This window comes from Aptenodytes patagonicus, chromosome 1, assembly GCF_965638725.1.
Source record: "Aptenodytes patagonicus chromosome 1, bAptPat1.pri.cur, whole genome shotgun sequence".
NCBI lineage: Eukaryota > Metazoa > Chordata > Aves > Sphenisciformes > Spheniscidae > Aptenodytes > Aptenodytes patagonicus.
The window spans coordinates 112,802,656-112,822,134 of record NC_134949.1 but is presented as its reverse complement, the minus strand read 5'-3'; the positions used below and the strand labels follow the sequence as shown (position 1 = coordinate 112,822,134).

The window sequence follows — 19,479 nt, the reverse complement described above, 5'->3', positions numbered from 1 at the left end:
CTTATTTTCCCATTTGAAGTCCATAACTATATGAGTTCTGTAAAGGTCAATTACTATGATAATTTTTCTATTTTAATTAGCTTTGGTTTGCATATTTGCATTTTTGTGAAATTTTACTATAATTGTTTCCTGCAATCTGGCAACTTCTCACCACCCCAGCTGCACAGAGTTGCTGGAGAGTCAAATCTGACAGGAAACCTGGGAGTTAATTTTGTCTATAGGGGATCCTAAGTTGCCATAGAGATGGTGAGAGTCCTGGCCCTTAAATTTGAAAGAAAATCCCCAGGAAAACGGTATGAGCCCAAGGAACTGTGTTGTTCCAATGATCCCTAAAAGCTGGAATGGTCCCATGGGCCAAGGGCAGCCAGGTGCATCTTAGAACATGTCAGGAAATACTGATAGAAGGTGTTGAATCACAACCTTTGATGGCCTCAGTTTCTGGGAATTGCAATAGTGGATAAAAATCAGCTGGCCTTCAGACACTCAGAGACTAGCCTTCTCTAGCCATAGAGGAAATGTGATGTAGCTAAATCTCAGCAGAAACAAACTTTAGAAATTCTTGCTGTAAGCTCCAGGTTTACTGGAATTCTGATGCATGGAATTTTGATTAGAAGATATAGTCATTGTTATTCCTTTTTAAGTGTCCTTTTTTATTACTTTCCAAACTTTGATTCATAAAGCATGTTTCTGGTCATACCATTTGCCAACTGGGTTTGTGTCCATCAAAATAAAATGATGGGGGGTTATGTTGTATGTATACCGCAGTTCAAGGAAAATCAAAATTGTAACTGAATACTGAGAATTTGGACCCTCAGAAAAACTTTGTCACAGAATTTTGAAAAAAGACCTTTATGTAGTCTGCATATATTCTGCTGTCTGTGTAGAATTAACATTTAGTTACATAAAATATATCTGTTTAACTACTTGCTAGTTATAGGGGAAGATCTATACATTTTGCCATGGTTAAAGCTATATTTGACTTAAATTTTCTTTTGGCAAACAACAGAGTAAGATCAGCTTACAAACTGTTCTCTCCAAGGTGATGATTTGGGGAACATTCTTTACCCCAGCAATCTCTTTCTCCACATCCATGGGCACAACCTACTTTTAAAAATTCAGATTAGTGGTCTACCATAGATGTTTGATAGACCATACCATAGACCAAGATACGCCTTTGATTTTTCCATTTGCTCTCAGGCTGTTTGCTTACCTAAGTGGACTTTAAATTAGAAAACGCACCTGATTTCTCCCAATTTCTATTTGGGAGATGTCTAGCATTTCTTAAATGGTGATTTTAATGTACACTTAGTACTTGGGGGACTTCCTAAATTCTAATGATTTGTAACTTGCTGTAGACTCAACCTTGAGAAACTTTATTTCAAACTACAAGGGTGGTATAATGATCACATAGGCAAATACAAATAGTAGAAATCAACAGGCCAAACACTGTTTTGTCATGTAAGTCAGCCAGCTCAGAATACACGCTTTGGGATCAATACATTTATTCTGGATTTACTGCTTTTTCCATGGCTAGCCTGATGCAAAGGTCTAGGCTTGGGATTTCTTAGAGTTTATATGTATTGTATCACTTGCCATACAATGAAGTTTAGGCATCACTTCATAAAGATTCAGAGCAAAAATCAGAACAGGTAAATCAACCCTCTAAATATTTAAGAAGAAAGCTATCAGTAAATACTCTACCTGAATAGATTGAGAGGGAAACAATGGCAAAACTGCAAAAAGAATGGTATCCACAACTAATTCTTTAATACTTATTTGTAATACAGATTTTGTTTATAGTTAGGATAATTTAAGAGAAGAAAACAAAAAGTTATCTATTCAACAAAAGAAATATCAGACTTGATAGCTCACCCTTTCGTAATACATACTAAGTTGCAAGTGTAAAGGTTTTCATACAATATTTTCAGAAACCAAATTAAGAAAAACTGAGTTCTAGACCAATATAGATTGCGTTTGCAGAAGATAAGATTTAACTGATTAGAAATGCAGTTAAAACATAGTTATAGAACAATGATAAACTCAGAGGAACAAAAACCAGTCTCCATTAAATGGGGAAGTGCTACATGATATAGATAAAGATTTGAAAGTTAAAATCATGAATCAAAAACTAAACAGGCCTTGGAGTTGTCAATGCTTGAGTAGAAGAGCTCTAAGAAAAGCCTATTTGCTGCAGGAAGTTGTTTGAATCAGTGACCCTCTGAGTTAGCACTGGAACAATATTGCAGCACTGGGTTAGGGAGGAAGCCATGGAGCCGTGATTTGTCAGCATTCAGAGACGTTATTGAAAATACCATTGATTTGTGTGTTGGTTTTTTTTTCCTCAGCAGCCAAGTGTGTTAATTCTGCTTCCCTGGATAATTTCAAATAGCTAGATAAATTATATGATTCATTTTATCCTGAAATGATAGATTTTTCTGCCTTGTTTCAGAATTGTTACTGCAAAGTCAGATCAAGTTAGGCAAACTGATTTTATCATTCTGTTAGGAAACATTTTCTTACTTTTTCTGCATAAGGCAAAGCAAAGATTTTCTAAAGCCATATTTTTTTAAAAAAGAATATATATTATTTGGAAAACCCTAGCATTCTCATGATTTGGAACTGGAATTTGAAGTTAGATACATAGAGTGGCCATTGTCAAAGATCTGCCTTTTGCCATCCCTGTAAAAGTCTACTCAAACTTCTTAAATCTTTGGGAAATCACTGTTTGCGCATGCTTGGTAGTGATTTGTTAAATCTTTTAAGAGTTATATATTCCCAAAGGATACCATCTGTGCTGGCAGTGCACCAGCCAGGGCTGAGAATGACTTTCTCTGCAATTGTCTTCTAACATGCCTCAGGCCATGCCTGGTCCAGCAGCGGCACTGAAAACTGAGAGTCTGTCGCCCTAGTGCTCTCAGTGACATCCTACAAAGGACTCAAGGGGGATGTAGGAAGAAACCTCCCAGATTCAAACACACAGGAGATAAAGTCTAGCAGTAGTATGAGAGGAAAGATTCCAGGGTAAAGCATGGAAAGACAGAGACTGGAATGGCAGCCTGGGGTGAAAAGACCTGTGGTTCTTAGGGTGTAATGGGAGAAGAGCATGGGCCTGTAAGGTTAGTGATAGTGGGACAAGAAGTCTGAGTGATGAGGGCAGTGAGATGTGATAAAGGTCTCGAAGGAAAAGTCTAATACTGGAGGCTACAAAGTGTGTGTGGAAAGGGAGAGCAAGAGAGAAACTGAATGAGGAAACAGAGATGGAAAGTGCGTATGACTTATGAAACAAGCTTATTGTGTGACCTCGAGGTCATGTAACTTCCACACACTGAATCAGTTCCTGCAGTTTTAATGAAGTCTAGACTGGAGGGGGAAGCCATAAGCACCAACTCTAATCTTAGCCTCTTTGTTTCTGAGCCTGGCACTCTAATCCCATTGGGATATCTGCCCCATCATTTAGACAGATCTGCCTTTCTTCCCCTAGGACCTCCCCTCAGAGCTTAGCCTACCTCTTTCCTGGCCCTGAATGATTCATCCTCCCCAGGAATTTTTCTCCTTTTTGTCCATAAATATCCCAACAGACCTGGCTCCAAGTTAGATGTTTCTTTCATCTCACAACCTTTACACTCATTCTCTTTATCTATGAAGACACCGCTAACGCTGGCACAGGCAACACTTGAACATCCATCCACCTCCTGACAGCCTTATATTCAAACCCGTCTATTTTGCTGTTGACCAGAGAACTCAAGTGCACAAAAGACTCCACAACTATGAGAAAGTGATCACTAGCAAATGCACCCAAATTTTTCTTAAAGGCACACAAAAAAAATGTTCCTTTAAAGAGTGGCAGAAGGAGCCGCTATAGTTGCTTAGTTAGACAGTTTATTTAAAGCAGCTTCCAGAATTTCAGCATACAATTCCTACTGACCATAAGTTCTGACTCAGGTAGCATACCCCCTTTAGAAAGACAGACAGATGAACAAACCAATGGCAATCTTTTTTCTTGTTTCTTTTTTTTTTTTCCTTTTTTTTTTTTTGTCTGAGGAGAAGGGAAAATACATGGAGAAAGAGGCAGAAATTCTAGACAGCTATGGCTGGTTAGGCAAGGAGTACAAATAATAAGACATAGAAATTGGAATCCCATTCCTCGCTTTTGAGCATAACTGAGCAAGCCCACCGATTTATCTATGCTTTTTTTCCTCCAGCAGTATTGTTCTGTCTGTCTTCATTTAGCTGTGTGGAAAGCAGAGACGTATTTGGGGTGTGTGTTTGGAGGCATTCGTAAGAAGATACCTTGCATATGACCAAAACAAAACCCACTCCCAGCCTGTGGTGCCAACCTCTCCCTGCTTGTATTGCCTGGGATCTGAGAAAGCTTTTAGCAGCAAACTTTGAAAACATTTCCGTCAACTACATGGAAGTGAATGCAAAATCACTTCTGATAAGCTTGCAGAAGAGGTGAAGGCTGATGGCATGGGAAAAAAAAGATGACTGCAGGAGCTACTCTACTTGGCAAATGGATACCCTTCAATCAAAATGTGTTTCATTCTGTCTCACCAAATGCCAGATAACAGACTGAGAAATACAAGTTAAGCCTAGAGAATGGAGTAGTTTGTCCTGGAAAGCAGTGACTCTGAAAGGAATTTAGGGGTCACAGTAGATATATGACTCCAAAAGCCTTTATGTGGTGCTGTGGGAAAAGGGTTAATGCCATCCATGGATACATAAACACAGGAGGAGAGGGAGGTGAGCTTACCTCTGTGTGATTGTTATTGCAATACTCTGTGCTGTTCTGGTGTCCATATTTTTAAAGGATGATGGTGAAGGTGCTAAAAAGAGACATAAAAATTATTTAATGGCTGGAGACTTAATAACTTACAGTGAGAAATTTAAAGCATTCATTTTGTTAAGCTTATAAAAAGGAAGATTGAAAGGTGATTTGATAATGGTTTATAACCACATGCATAGGGAAAAAACACCAAGGAACAAAGGATTTTTTAATCTACTGGGGAAAAAAAGAAGTATAGAAAGAATTGATGACTAAAAGCTGAAACTGATAATTAAAAATACGGTACATATTTTTAGCTGGAAAGGTAAAAATTGATGAAAATTAGCAGGGGAAATGCTGACCACCTCTTGCTGACTTTAGATCAAGACTGGAATCCCCTTCAGAAGTTGGCTGTAACTGAAGAAAATATTTTTAATTATGTTAATGTAAGGGGAAAATGAGAAAGAAAAATTATGGCCCCCCTCAACTTCCAATATTATTTTCTTTTTAAATCAGTATGGCATGGGCAACAAATTGCTGTATTACTTGGCAGCTTGCTTGAGCCTCAGGATCATAGGTCTCCAGTGAGTGGGACAATGCAGAGGGTATAATGTTAACATCCAAATCAACTGGCTAGAGACATGAACTGAGCTCTGAAGGAAAAAGTGGGTAAGACAATGATTTGTACAGGTAGGCTGACAACTATCAGGCAAAGATATTGGACATAGACTGAATATTAGAAAAAGTTCAGCATCACGTTTGTAGGACTTGCCAGAAGATATACAGCAAACATCATCTCCTTTCCCAGCATTTATTTTGAACAACTTTGACCCCGGCTGTGTAAAAGACAAGAGCCTTTTTGGTATTTAGACCATATTCAGACTGAGCATTCCCTTCTGGAGTTCATGAAGTGAAAGAACACTGAGCTAAAATGTCAGGAAAAAAATTCTCAATAGAAAACTCCTTAAACTTTGGAAATAATTCCAGGGGTTTTAGTCTGAGTTTGATTTTTGTTTGTTTGTTTGCTTGTTTTCACCTTTCCCTTTTTGCTTCCTTTCTGCCCTTACTTTTCTGGGTATTTCTGTATGTCCTACACAAGGAAGCCAGGCTGGAATAGCTCTCTGACAGGGGTCTGCTCTTGTTACAGCTCCTGTCCCCCACGCTGTCTGCACTGATTGACCGCACTTCACCTTTCTGTTGAGACAGGAGGAGACCCTGGTCCTTGTTATTCTCCTTTAAGAGTGAGCAAATAATTCATAATGAATTGCTGATTTGGTTAATTTCACTCCCTCCTCACTGTTTGTGAGTTATTTATGATTCTCATAAATACACTGGCTGAATAATTCCTATTAACAATTCTGGTCTGCATCTCATTTCAAAGCACTTCACTGCAAGTCTTCAATGTGTGACATTTGAGCTGTGTTATCTAGTTTAAAGTAAGGATTTCTGGTATACTTTTCCATCAGACGACTGAATTCCTGGGATTCACTTTTCTTAACAGCTTAGGATAGTCTATCAAAGAAAAGCAAGACTCCTTCTTCTGTCACACACACTGTGTGATCTCTGACAACTATTGTCACCTTTCTCTGCCCTAGGTGTAAATTGAAGACAACACTTTACTACTCACCTTTCAAGCATGTATTTCTGTAATAAAGTAATGTCCTGTTTATAAGCAGTATGTTAAATGAAGCTTTTTCTGGTCTGGAAAATGATACCAGCTCTTTTTTTTTTCCTTTTTGGCTTTCTGAGTTCCTCCATATTCCTGATGTTTCCTTGCATCTTCAGGTCCTTTCTCACCTGGCACTAGAGGAGGTGCTGCCTCCTTGCCCATTCCTTCGCTGTAGTCATGGTTGCTTTCCAGTGCAGGGAAACTACTTGAGCAACAAGCAGGGACAGAATCTAAACAAATTACATTAAATCCTGCCTGTAACATATTCCTCCAACAAGAAAAAAAAGTGGCTTAGTGGTTTCTGAACCTTGGGCCAGATTTTACTATGTGAGGGGCTCTGTGTAGTGCATTTATAGTGGCCACAGTGTCACTAGTCATGTAGCACTGATACTCAGGGCAACTGCAAGCCTAAGGAACTTGAGTTGTAATAGCTCCTCTCATGAACTTGGTAAATAGACAACCACCGTATTTCTTTGCTGTTCTTCAGCCTGCAAGGAAAATGTGAGCCTGGAAAAAAAGAACAGCAAGAGAATTTATTCTTATAAGTTTGTCCTCCAGATTCATTACAGTAATCCCATGGTTCATTCTTGCCATAATTTAGGTTTTGTAAGTACAAGTTGTACTTGATGGTTTCTCTTTTACAGTTCTTGTTTTTCTTCTTAAACATCACCTGCTAACATTGCCAGCGGGAGGGAAGACAAATATGTGTCAGACTCAAGGTGATACATATGATTTGTATAAAGGTGGAAAAGAGCAAGAAAATTAATTGCGTATTCATTGGTGCTAAACATCTAGGTAATAAGCACGAAGAACTGGAAATTCTCCTCATAGGGAAGTAATCTGGCCTGACTTGCTATGCCCAAAGCCAGTGAGAAGGGTTGTATTGTCGGAATGTGAAGAAAAAAAAAAAAAAAAGAAATGACTGGCCATAATGTTTTTAGGAAGGACAAGGCAGGCAGAATGGTATTTGTTAATAAACATTGTTATCTCTCATTCAGAACTGGAAAGTCATGAACATATGTAAATCAGTGCACAGTCTAGCAAGGTGAGGGGTGGCTGTTTGTTACAGATCAAAATTAAACTAGCAAAGAGGATGAGCTACACATTCAGCAGTTGTCTGAACAGAAGCAAATGATGTTACAAATGAAACTGTAGTGGGGTGAGCATGAATAGTTATTGCAGACAATTTAAGATAGTTTCTTTACATAAAACTACTGCATTAACATTAACTAACTTCCTGGTCGTCATGACAATGAACAAAGGTGAATTGATCCTTAAACTGAAATTACAGTAGTTGCCCAAACCCTGCCCAGTCATACCCTGATAACATTCAATAAGCATGAACAGAGGCCTTATTTTTAGACTTTCATACTTAAATTTGACGACTGAATTATCCAAATCTTAAGAACATTATATGTAAGGATGGGGAGGAAAAATAAAGAAAAGAAGAAAACCTCAACAAATGAAAGTAAGGAATACATTTAAGATGTTTGCCAGTAGTTAGAAAGCTAGCTCTGGCTCAAAGCACATTGTGGTTAAATGAGATGCCTTGAAAACTCACAGCAGTTAAATAAGGAGATGGGAGAGTAGTACAGCAGCAAACTTGGTGTCTGACACAACTGAGTATTCAGTTGCTCAGATTAGCATGTAGTCCCCATTGCAAGAGTGACCAGTAGAAATACGTGACAGGATATTCACCTTTGAAAATGTGATCCAGATTCGGAGGTTTAGGATATACAGCCATTTCATTCAGTTAAATGAAGACTCTCTCATGTAAACTCTGTACACCATGGCTTTAGAAGTGGACTTCATAACCATGGTCCTTGTGCCTGTTAATCACTGACACTCCAGATGGATTACAAAGGCTTCTCACAAAGCAGATTTTAGTTTTAGTAGCTTCTCTGCAAAGATATGGACCTACTCTAAGGGATACTGGTATTCAAATGAGAATTTAATAATTTGTCACTCTTCTTATATTTATTAAAGGCAGTATTTACAGCATGAGCTATTAGTAAGTTATAAGGACCTTCTTGTTATTAAAGTGATTTAGTTTCCATTGCTTTTTATACCAACTTTTAACTTTCTTCCTCATAACTCAGATAATAACCTACATATTATTGTATTAATACATAATGTGCTATTATATTATTATTGCTATCCTCTCTGGAGGTTCTGTGTATTAATAAATATTTTGGACCATGGCAGATATCGCTGAGCTGTTTCCAGTGAAGAGAAAATCTGCTAAAATGAATAATCCTTCTAAATGTACAGTTTGAACACACTCAGTAGAGACACATGAGATTTTAGCTGCTAAAATACCCTAGGTCTAGTATAAATGCTCTGAATTGTCTTCTGGAGGATTCTCTCATTTATTATCTCTCTCTTTCTGTTGACTACAAGAGGCAGCCTAGTCAAACTGCCCTAGAACTAGATGTCTGAAAGATGTTTTTGCTAAGTTGTTTTTTTTTTCCCTTAAACCATGGAAAAGTTGCAATAAAAACCATTTAAAACCATTATTAAGGTTGTAGGATGAAACACTTAAAAGTTAGAATATAATAATATTAAAATTTCTGGCATAAATTATATGACAGTCACATTTTTCTTTTTTTCCTATGAATTCTGTTTGCTATAGTGTTCACATAATGAACTATTCAAGATCTCTTTTATCATTATTGCCCAATACATGTCTCTAGGATTTATTTACTGCACTCTGTCCAATCCTTCTCTGAAATCAGAAATATTAATTGCCCTGTGGATTTTTCTGATTTGATAATTGCTATAGCATCTGAGTACTTCATAAACCATACCATAACACCTCTTTACAGCTGGAAAAAACATCAGCATTCAGAGAATAAGATTAAGTATTCTCTAATCTTAGAATCCCCAAATTATGCCTTATTCTTTGGAGGGCATTGTATTATCTACAAAATCAGTTGCACCACGCACAGATATGCCTGAGTCTTCTCAGTACCATCAGTGGTGCTTATGTACCTCTGCTCTGTCACCTCCCAGAATTAATCTCTCCATGTCAGATTTAGGTCAGTTTAATGCTACTGAGAAATAGTTACACTCTTACAGTGCTCAGAAAATGAAGTCATATGCAAATGAATGGGAATCATACTGCAGTGAAACTCTTCAGACAAAATTTATTAGTCTCTGGCACATCAATCAATGGCTGTGCATAAAAGATACATATCAGACTAATCCTGCATCTTTCATAAAGCATAAAATTTACAGTACCTATAATATCCTTATGCATAAACAAATGTGAATTGCCAGTGTTTGCAGTTATATAGAAAATGGCCTGCTCTTATAATTATTAAAGCAAATGTATAAACCCTGGATGACAGAAAACACAGTTTTACTGCTATTAAGAGACAATTTAATGTATGAAATCACATTAGCATGTTCAAAAGATGGCTTTCAATCATTCACATGAACATTACAAACCTGTTCTATGGAACTTCAAAAGGAGGATGGGTGATTTTTCAGAGATAAACCTTTATGAGTAGATTACTTGCACATTGCAAGTAGAGCAGAACAGCTATCTGCTGTCCTGAGAAACCATCAAATATACAAACTTCCTTCATATACCAAGGAGTGAAACTACTTATATAGATCTGATACAAAAATTTTGTTTGGGACTAAAGCCAATTTCCAGATCTCGTTACTTAATATTAATTAGATGTTTCTTTCTCTCCTACTTCAGGGGCTGGGAGGCAGGCAGGAGAGGGAGGTGAAGGAGTTTTGTTCATGGGGCCCCTCACATACTCTGTGACAGAATGGGAGAGGACTTAGACTCCCAGCTTCCTCGGCCTGCGTGAGCTCAAACCAGTGACCAGGCTGGTATCCTAACATCCAAACCACTGGATACCTGGAGGGGAGAGTGCAGACACATTGAGTACAGACCTGTCGGAAAACATCTGGGTTTATATGCCCGAATTTATATTTCCTCTGTAGACCTGGTCTTTCTTCTGATGCTTCTCCCACAGCAGCAGCCATCTCCCTGGGTCTTTCCCAAGAAGACTTCATCCTCTCTTTGAGGATGAAGTGTGTGGACATTTTTAAATGTCTTGAAATGTTTAGAAAACTTCCCTGACTGATTCTCTTTTTCCACTTGCCTTCCTGCCATATAGCTCCATGACAATTTAGACTATTCCAGTTGGTACAATAGCTACAGTTTTTGACATAACTCTAAGGCTGATGTCTGCTTTTTGGAGATGTACTTCCAAGTCCAGAAATAATAACAGCAGGAAAACTTACTTCCAATAGTATAGACCTGATCCTGAATTTTGAGGATTACCTGGCTGTATATTTTTACTAGAATGTTGCTTCTGTATAGAAGTGCCACATTTTCTTGGTACAAGAGAACCTGCATCAAATTCATAGGAAGGTATCCAAAAGGTAAAGGTGGAAAAACAGAGACCTTCTATAATTTAAACATATTTTATAGTGTCTTTTGTGTAAAGAGTTTGCCTTTTTCATTATGGATTATTTAATGTCTGCCAAAAGTCAAGAACCAGTTGTGCTGTAAGCTATATTTCTGACTACCTGATAAATATGAAATCCAGTTTCATTTATGAGAGGACAGGTAAGTTTGAGACCTTGATATAGAAGATACATGAATGACCAAGGTCAAAAACCATAATAGACTTTTGTGTTTAGAGCTTAAAAAATAACTCATAATCAGTAGAGAGAGGAGAGAAAATGGAGGTCAAACACTGGTAGAAAGATTGAAGCAGCAAGTGCAGATGTTATTCAAAATGACAAAGTAAATATTATTTCAGTGAATGGCACATTCACATTTTTTTTTTCCTGCTTCCATTTGTGATATGCAATAAAACATTACCAGCCTGAACTGGAACTGCTTATCTGCTAAGAAAAATGAGGGAAAGTTGTGCATATAGGACTCATGCACACACAAACTGGGAGGGAAATCTCGTTTGTGTAGATAGGCGTGTATGTATATATATTATTAGATTGGAAAATAGCACCCAAGCTCAGTTTTCATTGTTGCATAAACATGGCTGAATTTCAACTTTCATTTTCTACTAGAATTATTATCTATATCTCCACCCATGAAAAAATTAAAATTCTTTCCAAATAATTAAAACCAACCTCTGTCTTTCAGTGCTAGGGGCTTCCATAGTTTCATACTCTCTGAGCTTTGATTAATAAGTCTTTAGCTGAAAGAAAATTTTATTAGGAGGGGACTCCAGGGACTGTCTTCTGAAATTTTTTAGTGGTGTAAGATGGTATAGTTTAGAATTCAATTATGTGCATGAAAGAAGAGATGCATTTCTTACCAAAGAAAATGGAGTTGAGTACTCGTTAGAATTCTTTATCATTTGTTTTCTTGAACCATACATTAAACAAAGAGATTCGAATCTGTAGGAAGCCATTCGCAATCAGCAGCTAGTGTCCATATCAAGATGCATGTTTATGATCCATGGGACAAGGCAAGATCTCAGGAGAAAGACAAAGCCTCAAGCTGAAGTCTAACAGAAATAGGCTATGGAAAGAGCAAGGTGGAGCAACATAGAGCAAAACCTATTTTCAGTCAGAAAAAAATATGAAAAGATAAAGGATTTCTGAAGTGTTGGCTGGGTTGCAGACAGATACACACAAGGATAAAGTGGTGCAGAAAAGAAAATAGACACCAAGACATTGTCTCTTTAATGAAGAATTTATTTGTCAACCCATTAGCTTTTGCTCAAAGCAGAGCACTGGGCAAGAGAGGAATATGAAAAAAATAGAACTAATACACCCACCTGGCCATATTCCATAGGGACTGACAAAGCTGGAGGATCATTTAAAAATATTTAAAAAAAAAAAAAAAATTACAACTTCAATGGAGAGTAGAGAATAGGGTAATAGGGCTCACTAACCATGTGTATATCATCCAGCTGCATGGTTGATAACTCCATACAGAATGTGCTCAACAAAATATTTGTAAAGTGAGCCTGGTCATTTATGCTTAAACAGCATGAGAGAAAGTTTTAGAATTTATGTAATGTCAAAAGTTATTGCCTTTTATTGGCATATTACCTTATACCTTCTGGTTGAGATCTAGCACGAACATTAATTCCAAACACATAAATTGTATGTGACAACTTCCAACAATAGAAAGAAAAACTGTGCTACCTTATGAATGGCAGTCTAGTCTCATCAAATTCTTGGTCACATAATGCAGAAAAAATTCCAACACATTACAGACCTGAATTATAAAATGAGTAATATCGTTACTGTGCAAGTCCATCTATATGAACCAAAGGATCTCTTAACCAAAGATCAGAATAAAGAAATTAATCAATAAAATATTAAATGAGGAGAAGGATATGAGTTATTTTGCCTGCCCTCAGTGCTTTAAACAGCAGATTCAAATCATATATGATCATCGTGCAAGACTGATATAATTGGATTCAGCACTTTTTTTTTTTTTATCCAACATGCTAGAAGGCTAAGACAAAAATCTGCCCAAAATTTACTAACTTTAGTAAAATAATATCCTTCTTTGAGCTTAAAATATGGAGTGCATTATGGACCAGTATGACTTCTGGGATCACTGTACTGTTGATACTTTTCTAAATAAGGAAAATCAGAGAATACTAAAACTTGGGCAAAAAGGAGCCCAGTTTAGACAAGCACAGAGCAGTCGGTTCCAACAAGCTATGGCAGGACAGCTGACATCAAAATGAACCAAAACATTTAGGGACTACTGGATCATCAGCTCTTAAAGCTGTCCTGGAGCTTATGAAAAACAGCTTGTATAATCAGTGAATATATACTGCTTAGCAATGGATTCAAGTGTACAGAAATGTACAGGCTACCAACTGTAAATTAATGATAGGACATACAGAAATGTGCAAAATTATTTTAGTGATTACTTGTATGGAGAAGGAAATGATGATGACATTTGAAATGCACACGTAGTTTCTTTTGACTGCTCTCCAACTTATCCAAAACATCTTCAGTATACTTGCCAGAGGAAAACTATTGTGTTATTGTGTTATTTCTGACTGGCATATTTAAACAATAATTTTCTCTCCTAAATTACATAAGTATATAAGGCTAAAGTATAATGCAAAAATGTATTTCTTAACAGAAGGGAGAGTATCATCAATAAGAACATCACAATCCATACTCTCAGTGAAGTTAGATCCAAATAGAATAATAGAATAATTCAGGTTGCAAGGTTCAGATTCAGAAGTCACCGGGTCCTACTCCACCACTTGAAGCAAGGTCGTCTTCAACAAATAGTTAATTACAGTTTTGGAGACAAGGGCTCCCTAAGATAGCTCTGTATTCAATGGTAAGAAAAAGAGAGTGAGAGTGCAAGACAGAGAGAGAGGATCCTTCTTTGGGTCAAAATAGGGCTTGCTTTTATTTATTCTGACCTGTCCCTGGAAGGTCTTTTGTAAATTGGAGAGTTTAGCCTCTTAATGACTAAAACTAATCTTCGTGAATATGCCCTCATATTCATAATCTGTCAAGTACTTCAGAAAAAAATAGTTTTCAAACGATTCATTGTTCTTACCTTTGTACAAAGAAGTTTTATTTTTCTCTTTCTAAAATAAATAATGGGGTTTTTTTAATAAAGATTACTGTCATATGGCTAATTTCATGCCCCTAAGCTCCAAATTGGAGAATATGCTAACATTCAAGTAAAGGCAATGAAAGGAAGTCTATGGCCTCTGTTATTTTTGTAAGACTGCACCTGGACAGTGGTGCCATGTACCAGGAATGACAGGGAAGGTGGGTCAAGTGGGAAAAGCAAGCTGGTATGGATATTATAGGCTACGATGTTGATGACAGGTATGGTTACAGCATTTCCAGTGGGATTTACGGTAGCTGTAATCCAGAAGATGTAAAAATTCTTGAGGGATTCTAATGGAAATCACACAGCTAATTCCTTCCAAACAGAGAAACTCAGAAAACATAACCCTAAGAACAGATTCAATTACTACTTTTAAATATCTCTTATTGCTGTGCATTTTTTCACATCTCTGGACAACAATATTAATGCTGTTCCCCTGACCCACACTTTGTAGGGCACCATTAACCTTCTCGTATCCTACGAATTTGATACCTTGCTCCCTGGTGGAGTGCAGAGCACACACATGTGTACATGTACACACAGACACACACAGACACACACACACACACACTGTTACAAGACTGTTCTTACAATGTTGGCAAAGGTTAAAATTAAGTTTTAGCATAGGTGTACACAGATTGCAGTCAATATGCTACCATCAAGTACACAAAGTGCATTTATGAATCTTTGGTGTTCAAATTAATTTCAGGCTGCACTACACGCTCTTGCATCTACCAGTCTCTTATGTACCTGGGTTTTAATTGTTTCTCTCTTTGACATAATGAATGCCAGAATGTAACCCTGAAGCACTCATTTTGCATCATAAATCACAGTATCTGTTTAAAAGGGAAGGATAATTACAACAAAATAACAGTTCAAAACTGCTTGGAATTTACTTCTTACCTTTGACAAATAATGGAGAAAATAATTGCCTAAAGACAATGTACAACATTAATTTAGATGACTTGTTATGCACACATAGTGTATTCTGTGAAAACAACCTTCTTTCCAAAAAAAAACCCAACCACCAAACCCGAGTACCCTTCAAGCTCCTGACAAATTAATTTGTTCAGCACAAAACACTGCACATTTGTAATTCCTTGTCTGTTTCTTAAAAACCTGTGTGTCACATCTCTTCTGCCCTCTCTATATATGTGTGTTGTAGTTTATTTTAAAGAATGCTTCATTTTATCAACCTGCTTTCTTGTTTCTCCTCTTATCTTTCATAAGAGTTGTCTTTCCCTGGCTTTTTTCCTTTTTACCTCTTGTAGTTTTGATGGAAATATGATAAGATGCCATGGTTATATGAGCCACTGTGTTCTGGTACTGTTCTGTTTGTTTACTCTCTTTCTGGTGTGGAATCTGTCTTTCCAGATTCTGCTGCTTTTGCTGAAAGTTGCTTGAGGTCGGATAAAGTTATACTCGAAGATATGATGATCTCTTATAATTGCTCTCCCAGACAAATAAATACTATTTGAATCATATAATAGCCATCAGATTGTACTAGACTTTTTATTATGAAAAGCCAAGAAGAGTTGCCTTGTTCTTATTTTAAGGAATATGAGGGAAACAGAGACAAAGTTGTCACTGTTCAAGCTCGCTAGCTTGAAGATAGTTCAGGTATGTCCATATGAGCTACTGTTACTTTTGCATTTACTTGTGCTGTTATTTTTAAATAGCAATGAAGACATAGCCTGCATGATATAGGCGAGCTATTTTACCTCCCTTTTGCTGTTCTTCATCCCCAGCCCTTTCTCTCCCCTTTTTAGATCCCATGTACAGTGCCTGAGACCCGTTTCACTAGGCGAGCAGCTCCATTGAAATCACTAGGGTTTGTGTCTCCAAGCAGCCTGAGCAAACACTGCTTTGCAGGGCCAGGATTTACAAGGGAAAGCTGTTCAGCAGCTTATCTGGAGCTAGCAGAATGAGGCTGCGACTTAAACTGAAGGTGTCCAGATACTACTGAAGTAGAAATGACATGAAGGATGGAAAGGGCATACAAAAAGCAGGTCCACCTGCTACTTCCCCAAAGAGGGATATGGTCTGAGGGATCTGAATATAACTTTGTTCTGTTCCAAATGTTGTCTTTGCTTTCTTCCCCATTATAAACTTCTCTTTGAACTCTTTTGTGAACATGACCCTTAGCTGCAGCCAACTCCTTTCATGCACATATCAAGCTGCCCATACCTTCTTCCTCTTCTACCCTCCTGTACAGTGAGTTTCCCATGGCAGATCCACCATACTGAGGAAACAGTACTCAGACTGTAAAATAAAGAACAAACAATATTTGTTAGCATGCCAGGGTTTTACAAAATACTCTCAACAGAGGTTTATTTAATTGTAGTATTTTATTTTTCATAGAGAAAAACTATAACAGCACACTAAAATTTATAGCTAAGAATTACACTTATTCTTACGACTTATTAACCTAATAGGACTACTTAATGAATTTACCATGGTTCTATACTTTTTCACAAACCGTTGAGTAACTATGAATTTAATTGTAATTAGCAAAAATATCTCTTACAATGTACAACATTATTCCTTTTAAACTTTACCTGTGATATTAAAAAATTACCGTCCCTAGAAATTAGGAAAAAGACATTTTGAATTTGTTCTTCTAATATAAGATCTGCCCAAAGTAAATTATGATTATGCAAAATACCTCTGCTTGGAGCAACAGAAAATCAGAAATATCAGTTTCTACAAAACAGTTTGGTGCTCTGCAGCAAACCAGGCTTCTTTTCCTTGACTGAAGATCATAGGAGCAGGAATGTCCTGCCGCAGGCATCAGTGAGAGGAGGGACTGAATTTTTTTCTTCAGGGTACTTTGGACAGAAGAGAAAGAAGGAAAAAAAACAGGGCACCCCTGGGCAATTACACAGAATTGGGTTATTTACTGCCGGAGATGAGGCTTGGTTTGAAGCCAAATGTTCACTGGAAGAGAAAGTAGAGGGCAGGAAGGAGAACTGATTAACCATCTATGGACAGTATTAAACAAAAAAATGTTGCAAAGAGAATGATTGGAAAATCCATGAAGGGTAGGAGCACCAAACTTCAAAACCCAACTGGTGAAATTCTTTTCCATTTAAGGCTTCTTTAATTTCTTTTTAATCTATCCTGTCATATCAATACTGTCAATATCCTACTGGAGTCAACGCACAGAAATCTAGCTTCTGTTATTAAAAAAAGCAAAAAATGTTTCATTGTCAGTATGCTCATTAGAGAAGAATGTTTTACTTACAAGTTAGCTGATACTTTTCTTAATGACTTAGATAGTAGTAAAACCCATTTTAAAGACTTTTTTTTTTTTTTACAAAACAACAACAATGGAAGTGAGAGAAGTCAGAATACTAAACCCACAATGGAAATGAGAATTTCCTAATAATGTGTAGATGTTGAAAGCACAATTCATGTCTGTGGACATATTACTACAAAATTCATCATTGCTGAAGGATCATTTTGATGATATTTTGTAGAATAGCTTTTCATTAGCAGATGTTTTGTTTCCTTTGCTTATTTATTAGTTGTGTGGTTTGGCAGCAACTATTGTAAAATAGTTCTGCAGAAGAAAATACCACATATTTTCTTATTTTTTTAGTATTGGAAGAAAACATAAATGAGGATCTTTCTCCTTAGCTGTACAACTAATATTCAAAATAACAAATTAACTGACCTATCACTGGTCCCTCTTGGACTGGGTCCCAGGGAACCCCTGTCTAGCATTGGCTGGTTCCTGAGGCTAGGAGCTCAGCAACAGAATGACTTGCCTTGAACAAGGCTTCCTCCAGTCTATGTTCTATGGTTTATGCCTGGAAGCACAGGTTATTTTTCTCTCATTAAAAAAATAATAAAGCAAAGCAAATATACAATGCCATGGGATGCATCTGTGGCCACTTTCACAAACTCTATAAAATATCTAATCTTGTCTCACAAAGTTCTCTGGCCTTACTGGTTGCCATGACAAAACATTTCAACAGATACCTTGAGCAGTATAAATGTGTCACTCATCTACTAATTATCTATTTCTGTGGAAACAATTTATTCAAGGCAAGTTAGGTAGCAAATGGGAATTGGAAGTCGATGTGGTAAGAAGTAGGCATTAACCAAAAAAAAAAAAAGAATCCAAACATATCTGAACTGCAGATGGAGTTTAATTTCTTTACTCAGATCCAAACACTAATTTCACGTCTGTAAAGGACTGAAGAAGCTTTCAGACTGAATATACTCAGACCTTGGAGTTAAAATTTGAAATTCATTTATATAGGATTTAAATTGTGGGTCCTTTTTGCCTTTTTGCCTGTTGGAAAAGGACCTGGGGGTGCTGGTTGACAGCCGGCTGAACATGAGCCAGCAGTGTGCCCAGGCGGCCAAGAAGGCCAATGGCATCCTGGCCTGTATCAGAAACAGTGTGGCCAGCAGGAGCAGGGAAGTGATCGTGCCCCTGTACTCGGCCCTGGTGAGGCCACACCTCGAATCCTGTGTTCCGTTTTGGGCCCCTCACTACAAGAAGGACATTGAGGTGCTGGAGCGTGTCCAGAGAAGGGCAACGAGGCTGGTGAGGGGTCTGGAGAACAAGTCTTATGAGGAGCAGCTGAAGGAACTGGGATTGTTTAGGCTGGAGAAAAGGAGGCTGAGGGGAGACCTCATCGCTCTCTACAACTACCTGAAAGGAGGTTGTAGCGAGGTGGGTGTCGGTCTCTTCTCCCAAGTAACTAGCAATAGGATGAGAGGAAATGGCCTCAAGTTGCACCAGGGGAGGTTTAGGTTGGATGTGAGGAAAAATGTCTTTCCTGAAAGAGTGGTGAAACATTGGAAGAGGCTGCCCAGGGAAGTGGTGGAGTCCCCATCCCTGGAGGTATTTAAAAGATGTGTAGATGAGGCGCTTAGGGACATGGTTTAGTGGGCATGGTGGTGTTGGGTTGACGGTTGGACTCGATGATCTTAGAGGTCTTTTCCAACCTTAATGATTCTATGATTCTATGATTCTATACAAGGTTAAATCAAAATACTACAAGTTACTTTCAGGAAAGCATTACCTTGTTGAATATTGCTGCAGTGATTTCAGCAACAGTAACAAAGACAATATTCACGCATGGCTGAAAATGTTTTAAGATCTACATGAATGATGTGCAAAAATGGTTGAGAAGAGAAACACTTAAACCAAACATATCTAAATGCTGATCTTCTGAGAATGGCCAGACAACTTCGGGTTATGCCTGAATGATATTGAAAGGACTATACTGTAGCAGGTCCCCTCCTTCTCGTATTGCAGAGCGTTCTTTGGTATTCTAGACTGTTATCATTAACCTCTCAGTCTCAAGTAAGTTAAGCAGCAGCTTTTGATGTACTTTTAAGGTTATATACAAGCATAGAATTACATAAGTAATCAAGTTACATACGATACAGGACACACCTTAATATAGATTCTGATAAGTAGTGCTGGCA

At 37.6% G+C, this 19,479-nt stretch overlaps 1 long non-coding RNA gene across 1 annotated transcript; it reads right to left on the bottom strand.

The window, feature by feature from the left end:
• Positions 1–4,155: 4,155 nt before the first annotated feature.
• On the bottom strand, positions 4,156–16,283 carry LOC143155881 (uncharacterized). The gene is made up of 3 exons (XR_012994492.1): positions 16,219–16,283; positions 4,754–4,826; positions 4,156–4,230 (listed from the first exon to the last, which is right to left on the bottom strand). It is a non-coding gene; the product is annotated as an uncharacterized LOC143155881 (long non-coding RNA).
• Between the last annotated feature and the right edge of the window lie 3,196 nt (positions 16,284–19,479).